This window comes from Echinops telfairi, unplaced genomic scaffold (genome assembly GCF_000313985.2).
Source record: "Echinops telfairi isolate 266 unplaced genomic scaffold, ASM31398v2 ScPeMD7_5;HRSCAF=22, whole genome shotgun sequence".
NCBI classification, from domain to species: domain Eukaryota; kingdom Metazoa; phylum Chordata; class Mammalia; order Afrosoricida; family Tenrecidae; genus Echinops; species Echinops telfairi.
The window spans coordinates 12,424,310-12,437,551 of record NW_022103901.1 but is presented as its reverse complement, the minus strand read 5'-3'; the positions used below and the strand labels follow the sequence as shown (position 1 = coordinate 12,437,551).

Sequence of the window (13,242 nt, the reverse complement as noted above, 5' to 3'; positions counted from 1 at the left end):
GACGTCGGGGCGGCGGCTGGGCCTCGGGGCCGCCGGTGTGTGGCCTCCAGGCCTGCGGGGGGCGCTGTGGGCTCCGGGTGCTGGGCCCTCTGGCCGGCGGGCAGGCAGAGAGGCCGCCTCCATGGTGGTGCGCTGTCCAGCATTTCAGCAGGCGGCGGCGGCGCCCGCGGGGAAACGGAGGTTGCGGGCCCGCAGGTGCCGCGGAGCTGCCCGGCGGAGCCGAGCGGCGGAGGCGGCCTGGAGGCGGTCCGGCGCGGCGGGGCCGGGGGACCTGGCTTCAGCGCCCGGCGAAGCGCGGCAGTCAGCGAGGAGGTGAGAGCCCCTGATGGGGCAGGGGCATGTCCCCGATGGGCTGGGCTCCGTGGCACCTCGGGCCTCCTCAGTAGGGACCTCGGGGTCCACAGGCTTACCCCGGAGCGCAGGGCAGGTGTTGGGGGCCCGCTGGCGTATCCGTGCAGCGAGGGGAGGCACCTGGGCAGAGAAGTGAAGACGGGTGTTCGTTTCACGGAGAGGGATGGAGAGAGGCAGCCCCCTGTGAGGTCAAGGGCAGGAAGCCCGGGCGTCGATGGGCATGGCCAGGCCCATGGGGACGCCAGGAAGGCCCCCAGCCGTCGTCTGATCGGGCCAAGGAGAAGGACTCGCTCCCCAGGGAAGGGGAAGGCCACTGCAGGTACCCTGAGGAGGTTCTGGTTCCTAGAGGTGGAGGAAAGAGGTGCCCCTCTGAATGCTGGGCCTCTGTCCATCCTGGGGCACCAGCAGAGAGGACAATCTGGCTCCTTTCTCAGCTGCCCAAACACCCCTGGGGAGGCAGGAGCCAGCAGTGAGAACTGGGTCTGTCACTGGGAGGAGCAGAGAACAAAAAAGAGCATCCATGCTAGGAGTTGAGGAGTGGTCCTGGGGGCCCTCTGGATGTCCAGGGAGCATTTCTGGGGCTCTGAATGGGCCCAGCCCCAGAGCGAATTCTTAGCAGAGAGGAAAGATAGAAGAGCCCACAGCTTTTGGCTCGCATCCTCCCCTCCCACCCCACCCCCACAGGGTTCCCTCCTGGACAGAGCTGAAGCTCCTGCTCCTGGCAGCAAGTCCACTGTGGGGATGGGGAGGTGCCCACGAAAAACAGCCAGGTGTGACCTGGGACACCAGCATCTGTGTGTTCTCCGGGCCATAGCTGCCAGCTGCTTCCCTTCACTCACCCATTTCTGGTGCTGGGATGGCCTTTTGCCCTCTATTTAGGGACAGATGGGTACTTTGAAGGAGAGGAGTAGCTAAAGAGTTCAGGAGGTATCTTAAGGTCACGGTCCCAACATGTGCCTAATCCCTCCCCAGCCAGAAATAGGATGGAGCTGACTAGGAAGCTGTTCCCACACAACACCCAATTTTTTGGTTGCTGTATGCCCCATCCCACTCTCCTGGGACCGGGGATAGAGCAGGTGTTCTTGGAGAGCACAGAAAGTTGATTGGCTTGTCGGAGGTGGAGGCGGGTGGGTAGGGGGACGTGGACTCCGGTGCCAGAGAGGCATGGGTTGGACGCTAGCTGTTTGACCTTGGCTAAACCACTACACCATTTTGAGTATGTTCTTTGATCTGTAGAGCAGATGTAAGTTGGGTGGCATCACCCAAACCAATGGAGGAGAAAGTGCTTTGGAGCTGGCAGGTGTTGAGTGAGTGTTCGTCAATCGAGCACAAGCAAGACTTTCTTCCGGGAGAGTGAGGGAAAGGTGGGAACGTTCTCATGTCCACACTGATGAAGCCCCCCCCCCCTTTTTCTCTTCCCCAAGGAGGAGGCGGACCTTGGCAGAGGGTCTCATGCTAAGCTCCATCCAAAGCTGAATGCCGAGCTGACTCGGTTCATCCCCACAAAAGCTTTTCCAGGAAGGCACCCTTGCCCCCCCACACCCCACTTCCCAGTCAAGAAACAAAGCTGAGTGACTTTTCCAAGGTCGTGAATCCACCCAGGCTGTCCTGCCGGGAGCAAGTGATGAGCTGTCCTAAGCCTTTGAGATCAAGGTCCACTGAAATGTCAGCTGCTTGATTCCTGATGCCAATATTACAGGTGGGGAGCCTGAGGCATCTGAGTGGAGAGTGAGGAGGTGACACCCCCAAGGTCACTGGGGTATTGGAAGGTGGGCTGTGCTCTGAGCTGACCAGCGGGGGACGCCCACCCGGCTCACCCCCACCACTGTCATGCCAAAAGAGCTCTGACAGGCTCCCTGCCCCACCCGCTCCTCACCTCTCTACCTGCCCGGCTCTTGCCAACCTGGACAAGCTGATGATTATCTGCTCTTTTCCCAAATGGTTAACCCTCAGCCCCTGCAATGGGGCTGGGGTCACAGCTGCCAGAGGCACCGCTGGGATCAGCCTCCCTCCCCTATTGAGCTTTCTCCTGTACTGGCTGGCCCGGAGAGCAATGCCATTGGCCTCCTGTCCCAGCAGCCTACAGGGTGCTCAGGGAGGTGATGGGGGCTCCCAGCCCCTCTTCCTTAACTCCCGTATACACTGGGAGCCCCTGCCATCACGGCCCGTCATTTCCCGCCCATGGCCCGCCCATGGCTTCACCGCTTCCCCACAAGGCTTGGTGCCCAAGGCTCCGCTTCACAGAGCAGACAAGTGTAACTTGACTTTCCCAAGGTCTCAGGGAAAGACCTGGGTGCGCCCCAAGCCCACTGCCTCAGGGCCAATGCGAGTTCCACAGCATCCCCCTGGCAGTCAGCTCCCCAGGCTGTCCTGGGTCAGGGGTCAGGTAGGACATTGTGAGCTGGGGTGGGGACACTGACCAAGGCAAGTGAGGGTCCTGGGACTGGAGTCCAAAGGCCATCTTTCTGGACCCGGCTTGGACCCTGGTTCACTGTCTGACCTTGAGCAGGTCCCCCAACCACAAAACGGGGTCTGACTCATGACCCTGAGGGCCCTGCCACCACCAAGGTGTGGCGCTTGCTCTGCTTCATAAATGAGCCTGTCAGGAAGCTCTGTGGGTCTATCGGCGGAGGCAGAACTCACCTCCAAGATTTCAAGGTCTGACTTAGTAGGTGGAGCTGCTTTGAAATCCACCTCTCCTACCTTTTACAGGGGTGCAAAGGGGGGGGGGACTAACAAAAAGGGAGGAGCTACAGCTTACAGAGAGCTGTTTGCTCAGTTGGAGGTCCCAGGAATTGCAGTGGAGCCAGGGTTAGACTACCAGGTGTGGCGTGGCTGGCAGGGACCCTGAGATGCCTCCATTGCCACCCAGAGTCACTCCCCCCGGGCCAGGAAGGGCCAGGTCTGGCATCCTGGGACACAGCGGGGAGGAGGTGGCAGAGGCTGCCTTGTGAGGTGTTGCGGGGGGGGAGCGATTTCGCAGCTGGTGCTGTAAAGCAGGGCTCGGGTCAGGGTTAGGCTGAGGTTTGGCCACTGGTCCTCCTTGCATGAAAGGGCTGCCAGGTGAGATTTGGGGGAAGGGCTCCTTTTCAGGGCTGAGAGTGGGCTCAGTGAAGGTGAGAGCTGGGGAGAGGCAAGGGGAGGGGGCAACTGAAGGAAGGAAGAGAGCCAGGCACAGTGAGGTAGGATCCACCAAGGGGAGGGGTCTCTAGAGAGAAGAAAGGGACTGGGGAAGGAGAGGGGTGTTCAGTGATTGGCAGAGGAGTTTTGTGACATGGGAGGGGCTGAGGAAGGGGGTCAAGGAGGGAGTGAAGGAGCAGAGATCAATGAGAGAGGTTGGACACCCCGAGGGCCAGGGGAGGTTCTGTGGGTCCCTGTCAAGTGTCACAGACCCCAGCCTTGGTCCTGACTGTGGTTTAGTGCCTGCCTGGCTGCCCACAGGCCTGGGATACTGCCTCTCGACCCTCTTAGGGGCCATGACCACAGAGGGAGCCAACTCCATCTCTCCTCTACCCCGAGGCCCGCTTTGTTAGCCCTGCATCCTGAGAGCTGAGTCCTTGGGGGCAGGAGCAGGTGCACCAGGTCCAGGTGAACCAGGCTGACCACTGGACCTGGGCGAATGGCCTCAGTGGCTGTGGACTCCTGCTCTCCCCCCGCCCCCCACCTCCCATCTCCGAAGAAGCCCCTTCAACTCTCAGGGGTTCCTCCAGTCACCAAAAGCCACCAGCCCGTCCATCTGTGACACCGCTTCCTCGTAGTCAGCCTGGCCTCCGCCTCCTGCCGCCCCCACCCTGGCCTCCTGCCCACTGCAGAGGCTGCTGTACCAGCTGGAGCTGGCGGGCAGTGCCTGGCTCCCTCAGCCTCCTGCTGGGTCCTTGGAGGCCTGCGAAGAGGTCTGGGCCTAGGGAGTCAAACCTGGGGCTAACCGGGTGCAGGACTGAGTTGGGGGGATCCCTTCGCGGCGGCCTGCCTGTCTCGGGCCTGCGGCACAGAGAGCCCACTCCATGTTGAGCTTCCTCTCCACCACCAGCCCAAGTCTCCCTCCCCAGACCTCGCAGCATGGAGAGAAGTCACGGGATTCTTTTGGTTTTGAGAACGTCACATTGTCGTTGTATGAGGCTTGGGAAAGACAGCCACCCAAGAGAATATTAAAGCAGTCTGTAATCCCGACACCCAGTCACCCCTAGGGCCTTTCCCCGACACTTAGGGGCACGCAGGGCTTCATCACAGGCCCCACTGTTGGGGACGGAGCCTGTTTTTCCCCTCGACAGGGATACATGCTCTGACATCTCTAAAGAATTGCCCAAGCAGCACTTTGAAGGCTGTAGCTCTCTGGGTCTTGGACAGGTGTGGGACTTCCTCTGAGGAGGCCAGTGCAGAGAGCCCCACCGCCTCTCTGCCCTGTCGGGGTCCACCCTGGGGGTCTGCTGCCTGCCTGTTTCCTATGGAGGTGGCAGCTCTGGGGTCTGTGACAGAGTCAGCCAGAAGCCAGAGGGGGCTTGCTCCCTCAGAGCCCCTCTTTTAGGGGACTGAGTGGGGGTAGGGTGGGAGGCAGCCAAGGCTACTGGAGTGGGGGAGGGGTGGAAGAGGATCGCACTGGAAAGGTGAGGAGCTGAACGCTTCAAGAGCCCAGGAGAAAGGGGTCAGGAAGCCTGGGCTCTAATCTTAGTCACACACACACACACACACACACACACACTCACTCACACACACGCCCCCCAACCTCCACTCTCAGTTCTGTTTTCTCTTCTGTAAAATGGGTCTATCCCACCTGCCTCCAGGTGTTCTGTGAGAAGTGGGTGTGCAAACCAAAACTTGTTGCCACCAAGTCGATGCCGCCTCGGAGTGACCCTCTAGGACAGAATTGAATGGCTCCTGTAGGTTTCCCAGTCTGGAACTCTCCATGGAGCCAGATAGCCTCATGTTTTTCCTTCAGGGCGTTTGGTGAGTTTGAACTGCTGACATGGCGGTGGTTAGCAACCCAATTCGGCTTCCGCTAGACCCCCAGGACACATGGGTCCCTGGGACCCCTGGGTGATGCAAATGGTTTGTGTGCTTGGCTGCCAAGTGACAGGTGGGAGAGTCAAAGCCATCGGACTTCCCAAAACCCAGCCACTGAAAATCCCGGGAATGTTCACAGTTCCACAGTGACACAGATGGTCACCAGGAGTGAGAACCTACTGGCTCGCCACGGCTGCTCTTTCGTTGTAAGGTGTTTCATGAGTGTGCGCCATAGGATTTTCGGTGGCTGGTTGTTTGGGGATTTGGGGGGGGGGCCGGGAGTTGATTGCCAGGATGGCTTCAAACCTCCAACCTTTCATTTGGTCATCAAGCTCAGGCACCGTGATCGACTGCCCACTCTTCCCTGGGCACCACAGAAGCTCTGGAGGGATGAAGGTGCAGAGGGCACTGCCCTTGACCTTGGGGGCACCAGCTGGGTGGGAAAAGAAGGCAGTCGGGGAACTGCCACCGGCCACCTCTGAGGTCCTGCCAGAACTAAGAGCTGTCCATACTCAGGCGTCCTGCTGAGCTGACATGTCAGTCGGGGGACCTTGAAGGTTGACCAGGGAAGGCAAGAGGAGTGGCGTTCCAGCGGCCCACAGGTGTGGAAAGTCCTGGCTGATGTAGGAGGGTTGTGGATATCGGGTGTAGCCATAGCTCAAAGGCCAAGCCGGAGAGTGGAGGAGGCCCAGGGCGGGCGGGCGGCTGGCTGGGTCATGAGGTACGTTGGAAAGCATGACAAGACCCCAGAGTGTGTTTGGGACGCTGGGGGGAGTCCTAGAAGGCTGAGAAGCAGGGGGCAGAGATGATCCCCATTTGCCCCTTAGAAAAGCTTCCTGGCTGCAGTGGGGTGGGCCTCGGGGAGGAGACAGCAGCCAGAGTGGAGGAGCAGGGAGCTACTGTGGTCCTTCTGGCAGGCGGTAAGAGTTGCGAGGGGACCAGTTTGGGAGACTTACCTGGGAGGTGGGCTGGGGGCTACGCAAGTGCACCAATCTAGACTCACTTAAAAGACCCGTGGGCGGGATGGTGAGTGAGGAAGCCAACCCTCCCCATTTGTGGCCTGGTTTGCAGTATCAGACACGGATCCAGGTCGGGGCAGGGCTGGCGGGCTGGCCCGGGTGGTCTCAGGAGAAGGAAGGAGGCTAAGCCTGCCTGCCCCTGGAGAGTCCCACCCCTCCTCCCCGTCCATTCTGCCCACCCATCCACCTCTGTCCCTGTTCCACACGGGACCACCAGGAACTGTTGCGTGGATTCTCAATGCGCGGCACCTTCGGGCATGTCAGAGCGGGACTGTGCGCCACAGCGTTCCCTGGCTTCACGGCAGTCATCGCCAGGCCTTTCTTCTGAGCCACCTCCAGGGAGACTCGAGCCTCCAGCTTTGCGTTTAGCAAGCCATGCATGTTGATCATTGAAAGCACCAGAGGACTCCTTGCTTGTTTCCTTTTCTCCCGACCCAGGCTCTCATCCCTGCCGCTCCAGCCCTTGCCCCTCCATCCCTGCTCCTCAGATGTCACAAAGTAGCGAATGGTCATTCATTCATTCATTCATTCATCCATTCATTTCATTCATCCAGTGTTTGCTCAGCAGCTCCTCTCAACTCAAAACTCACCTGTCCTTGTCACCCCACAAGTCCTGAGCCAGGCACAGAAGTGGGGAGCCAGCAAGTCCTCATGCTCAAGCAGCCCTCAGTCTGGGGGGGAGCCCAGCTTCCAAGTGATGAGTGGGATGTGGAGGCGGTCGGGAGCCCCCCAGAGGGCTGCCAGGACACTGGTGGCTGACTTTGGAGCAGACAGCACCGATGGGCCTCACAGGATGAGTTCCAGTTTGCAGAGGGAACCGGGGCAGAGATGTGGAGGAGGAATGGTGTGCCTGGAGGGTGGGGGCCTGGGCCCAGGGACTGAGGAGCTGGCTGGAGAGGCCATCCACAGGAGGGACCTCAGGGGTCAGGCTTAAGCGTGTGGTGGGAGTGGGGGTGGGGGATGGAGGGAGGGGGAGCAGAGCAACCCAGAACAGTGTCTAGTAGGTCAATTCTGGAAGGTCACCTTCGAAGAATGAGCCAATCTAGGCCAATGGTGACCATCGGGCACCTGCTGTGTCTTCGGGACACGGGTCACAGGGCCTGGGGTGACCCGGGGCCACGGCAGCCAAGGCTTCTAGATGCAGAATACCGGCCTCCTGGCATCCAGGGAAGCTGGTGGAATGTACCCCGAGTGGCTGAGTCAGAAGCTGAGACTGGAGCCTGGGCATCTGCATTTTCGCAAGCGCCCGGGTGATGGTGCTGTAGGTGGGAACCGTGCACCCTTGGCTTGGCCTGGGGCCCTCTCCTCCCCTCTTCCTCGACCTCCTGAGCATCAGGGCTCTGCCCAGATGGCATCTCTTCGATGCCTCATTGCAAGCTCTCCCCTCCTCTCGGGGGGCCCTAAGTGCTCTTGGATGCAGCTTCCTCAGGACCTCGTATGTGGGCCATTCCTCCTCCCTCTCCCCCAGTACCCACATGAACCCTCTGATGTGGGCACCAAGTGCCCCCCCAACCCCACCCCGCCCCATTCAAGACCCCCCAGGGGCTGCGCTGACCCATATTGCTCCAGCCTGCGCTCTTCCAGAGCAGGGAGTCTGTGTTCTTCCCAGCTGTGGATCCCTGAGGCACGCAGAGGGCCTGCAGAGAGCAGACACTCGGTTTCCGCATCTGTGGAATGGGCACAGGGCTCCTGGGGGCACAGTGCTGACAAGTTCGGCTGCTCACCGCAGGGCCGGCAGTTTGAAACAAGTAATGTGACAAAGATGAGGCGTTCTACTCCCATGAAGAGTTACAGTCTGGGAAACCCACCGGGGCCGGTTCCAGCCTGTCCCCTAGGGCGGCTGTGAGTGGGAACCAATGGACTCCATGGCAGTGAAGTGTTATTTGTTGGCGGGATCACTTCTCAGAAGGGAGACCTTTTCCCCGTACTGGTGTTAGTAATCAGACCCTGTGCCAGGACGTCCCCAAAGCGAGCGACACCACCACATGCGGGGATGGGGTGTGGTGGAGTGGAACCGAGACAATCCAGAAACCAGACCAAACTCCCTGCCATCGAGTGGATCCTGACGCACAGCCACCCTGCAGGCCAGGGTAGAGCTGCCCTGCTCGGAGAGGGTGCTGGTTTCTAAAGGGGGACCCTGCAGATCATGGACCAACCTGTGACCATTGCACCACCAGGGCTCCTGGGGTGGGGTGGGGGCTGCAAAAGCCCCGAGCTGCACTTTATCCTGGATCTCCAGCTAGCGTACCGATGTTTTGAATTGCCTTCAGGGGCAGCACCAAGTCATTTTCTGTTCTGCCCCCCTGGAAAAGGGGAGGTAGGGCAAAAAGTTTGGACCCTGGCTGGCAGGGTGGAGCCTCAGAGAGGTCCTTGATACCAAGCAGGTATGCCATCTGACCTTAAGGGGCTCCTTGGAGCCAGGGGGGCCCCCACCCTCCCCACTCCCCACCCTCGAGTGCTTTGGGGCCGTGGGTATTGTCAATGATGTTGTTAATTGACTGCCTAACGAACTATTTAGGCTAATCGGATTCATTGACATTAATTGGTTGCCATTTGTCAAGGACCCTGAACCACTGAGCTCTCCGGTTTGCAGTGGTAGGTAGGGGATTGGAAAAGCTGGGGCCGCTCTGCCGATGGGGGGTGGCGGGTGGGCTGGGGCAGCATGCCTCCCCAGAAGCTTGCAGGGCTGGGACCTGGGAGTCCCGGGTTCTGGCCCTCCCATCCTAAGAATGCTTCACCTCCCTCTCTGGCATTGCAGTTTTTAAATAAAAGGTTGGAGGCGAGAGCAGGGAGCAAGGCCTTGGGCTTCCTCCATCTCGAAGGGCTAGAGAGACTTTGGAGGGAGAGACGCTGAGATCCCAACTAAGCCGTGATATAAGTAGGTCACTGCGTAACAACCGCTGGGGGAGCATACACACTCGGTTGAAAAAGAAAGAGGGCGCGAGAGAGATGAGCAGTACAGGGTAAATAAAATATGCAAACTATGGAACGGATCGGATTTGCATTATTTAGTCGTCTGCAGCCCCCGAAAGCCACAGTACATCTTTAGGGCTGGTTCAAAGCACAACTTATCGTTTTCAATTACAGCACTTGAAACGAACAAACAACCTCTTAGCGCTTTTTTGGGGGTGGGGGTGGGGTGCCGAAATCAAACCTCTCCAAAGCAGGACTGAGAATGTGGACGCAGGATTAGATGGGTCTTCCACTTAGCCCACCCAGGGCTTGGGGGCCGGGAGCCTGGGGCCTGGACTTGACTTCTTTCCTGACTCTCTGAGGGACCCCTCTTGCTGGGCCTCAGCTTTCTCCCTGGTGAAGAGTTGGCCTTTCTTCCAAGAGAGTCCTCTGCTGGGGCAGAGAAGGAGCCCCGGCGGTGTCATGATTATATGTTGGGCTGCTAACTTCAAAGTCAGTGGTTCGAAACCACCAGCCCAGGCTGAGGAAGGGAAAGCAAAGCTGTCTACTCCCATCAAGAGTTACAGTCTTGGAAGCCCGCAGGGGTAGTTCTACCCTGTCCTCTATGAGCCGGCATTGGCTCGAGGACACTGAATTTGGGTTTCGTTGTTGTTGAGTTTGGAAAGGAATATAAGCCTAAGGGGAGGATGGGGGTCTGCTCCCCGGAAGTGGCACTGCTCCTGGAAAAGGAGGAGGCCTTGGTGATGGGGAGACACAGAAAAGAGACGCAGGTCTCTCTCCTCCTTTACTGCCCAACCCACAGCCCCTGGAGGAGGTAGGACCGGGAGAGACTGGAGACTGTTACCTAGCAACAAGAGGCACATCTGGATCGATGGGAATGGCAGGTGATGCTCCAGCCCCCAGCCTTGGCTCTCTCTTTGATCTCACCGAACCCGGCAGAAGCCTGGGGAGGAGGGGGGGGGGGGTGCCCAGGGCCGGCTGCCTGATTAGAGCTGAGTCAATAGAGAGAATTTTCCATAATGTGATTGTGTGGGCAGCAGAGGCAGCTGGCCCCGGCTTCTCCTGTCACCCTCCCAGTGGGAGGGAGAGCCCAGTCTGTTTGTCCAGCACATGCCCTACATACTGATAGACTTAGGGGACAATCACCACTCCCAGCTTTGAGGCTTCCCAATCCTGGACCGCCTCAGCCTCAGCAACCAGCACCTAAGCCCCTGACAACTGGTCCAGATGGGGAAACTGAGGCCCCAACAGGCAAAGGCCCCTGGTCCTAGAACTTCTAGCCCATCCTTTCCTTCCTCAGGCCCCTCTCAAGGCTGTCAGGGAAAGTGTGATCCTGAGGGCAGGGAGGAGGAGGAGAGGGAAGCTGCTGGGTGTGGCTTGTCCAATTGCCCCAGGGTCAGCTCCATAGGGTCTTCAGAGAGCCCAGAGGCCTGTCGTGCAGGTGGCTCTGTCTAGGATATCTCCCAGGCTATCTGTCGTGCATGCCACGTGCCAGAACTTGAAGGTCGCCACCTTCCCAGCTGTCCAGCCCATCAGTAACAGCTCAGCCCCAAGAAAGGCTTTTCTCTGGCTCAGCTGAAGCTATTCCTCAGGAGAGCCGCCCCCACCTGTGCCCCAGCTCTGCAGCCCCCGAGGCTGAGATGCTATCGGCTCCCTGGCTGCAGGGCTCCCACCTCCACAAAGACTCAGTGGGTCTGAAGGGGAATTGAGTGGGCTGCCGGGGAGTGGGAGAGTGAGAGCAGGCCGGAGGGGGGTGTCCGTCATTCCATGAGAGCCTAGGGGAAGGAAACTAAAACACCACTTGCTTGCTTGCTTTGCTCTGTACAGGTCTGTCTACTGGGTTGAGTCGGTTAAGTGTTGCACTGCCAACCACATCATTGACAGTTCAAACTCACCAGCCGCTACCTGGGAGAAATAGGAGGCTGTCTGCTCCTGTAAAACAAAAACAAAAAAAACAACCATCTTAACAAAAATCAAAACACCAAATTCACTGTCTTCGAGTCCACTCTGACTTGGCCCTAGAGGACGGCGCAGAATGGCCTCAAGGGTTTCTGAGACTGTCACTCATTACAGGAGTAGGCAGCCTCATCTTTCTTCTTTGGAGGGAATGGTGGTTTCAAACTGTTGACCTTGAGGGTAGCAGCCCAACACATAACCACTATGCCACCTCTTTGACCATCTTGGAAGGCCTTCGCAGGGGTGCTCTGAGCCAGACTTGACTCGATAGCCGCGGCCTTGGTATTGGTGTCGGTGCAGTGAGCAGAGGGCCTGCTCTGAGTCAAGCCACAGCTGTAACACTGGTCTGACTGGATCGGTCCTCTGCTTATGCGGCCAGTCTGACCTGTCACCATTTCGAGGCTCAGCGTGGCCTGCCCTGGGCTACCTCAGTGGGTACCAGCCCCACGGGGGCATGGGTCCTGTACTAGGAGCCCCTCTGCAAGGAGCAGACAGATGAGCTCTTCATGCTCACACAGCCTAGACTGTCCCTGAGGCTGTGCTCGGGGACCCCCGTCAGAGGCAGTCGGAACAAAAGCAGGCTCGTGGGGAACCTCAGTGACCTACAAGTGCTTTCCACAGAGACAGAGGCGGGAATGCACAGTCGACGACAGTGTGGCCCATGCAATTGGCCCAGAAATATGGAGAGAGGGCCCCCGACCCTTGTCCTCGGAGACACCTGAGCATGGTGGTGGGACATAAGCAGTGAGCTCCCCGTAGTGACAAACAGGCTGGACTGTAACTCACACTCCCTAGAGGCTACAGGAGACACAGGGGCAGGGGTAGCGCCTGCCTGTGGGAGTTCTCAGTCCAGTGGTTCTCAACCTTTCTCATGCCGCAACCCTTTAAAATAGTTTCTCCTGTTGTGGTGACTCCCAACCATAAAATTATTTTCGTTGCTACTTCATCACTGTCATTTTGCTACTGTGATGAATCGGGCAGCCTCTGTGAAAGGGTCATTTGACCCCCTAAAGGGTCGAGACCCACAGATTGAGAACCGCTGCCTCAGTCCAGCTGGGGAGCCAGAGACCCTGATAGGGCCAGCCTGGTGCTGATGGCAGTGTTTAGTGGGCAAGGCTCCAGGAGGCACCTCATCCAGGGGTGATCAGGGAAGCTCCACAGAGAGGGTGATGCCCCCAGTCTGCTAGGATGGATGGAAGGGAAGGGCGTCCCAAGCAGGGACCATGCCAGGGCTGGATGCCAGCCACGTGCCTGGCTAAGCTACTCATGTGTATCCCCTGGGTATAGCCCCTGCGCCTGGCTTGCTGGGGAAATTGCCAGTCCTGCTACCCCATTCCACCTCACAGACTGAGGCTGTAGGGCAGGGCACTGCCTAAGCACTGCCAGACCCACACTGGGGTGGGTAGCGAGAGCTAAGGCCCAGCATCCCCCAGCCTGGGCTGCCTGCCCCTCCCAGACTCAGCCGACTGCCTCCATCCCTGGCAGACCAGGCTAGGGGCTCTGGCCCAGGCCTTCTCCTGGCTCCCACAGGCGCAGCAGGAAGCCGGCCTGCTGAATAATTGAAAGGAAGGCTTTCAGCATCCTCCCCTCCCCAGCATCTTCACAAGGGTTGAGTAACAAACAGCAGCAGCGGCACCAGCCAGCCTCCCGAGAGACTCCAAGGAGGCTGAGAGGAAGCTCCCTTAGCTAACCCTCTCCCTGCCAGCCTGCCGGAGCCGCCACCCTCTTAGCTGGTGGCTCTCTGCTTTCCCAGGCCGGGTCCCTCACGGACCTGCTGTGCGTTGCAAGACTGGACTGTCCTGACTTAGAGCAGCACGCCTTCCACCTGACCTGCTCGGATTTGAACTGCTCTGTGTTTCCTAGGCGGAGCCCTGGTGGCTTAGAAGGTTATACCACCAGGTCAGCAGTTCGAAATCACCAGCCGCTCCGCAAGCAAAAGACTGGGCTTTATATGCCTGTAAAGGGTGAGTCTCAGAAACTCACCAGGGCAGTTCTACCCCAT

At 58.9% G+C, this 13,242-nt stretch overlaps 1 protein-coding gene across 1 annotated transcript in view; it reads left to right on the top strand.

The window, feature by feature from the left end:
• Positions 1-217: 217 nt before the first annotated feature.
• SRRM3 (serine/arginine repetitive matrix 3) overlaps positions 218-13,242 on the top strand; it is a 59,625-nt gene continuing 46,600 nt past the window's right edge. Inside the window, exon 1 of the mRNA XM_045284673.1 lies at positions 218-312. The gene's annotated coding sequence lies outside the window, so the exon portion shown is untranslated. The remainder of the gene's footprint in view (positions 313-13,242) is intronic.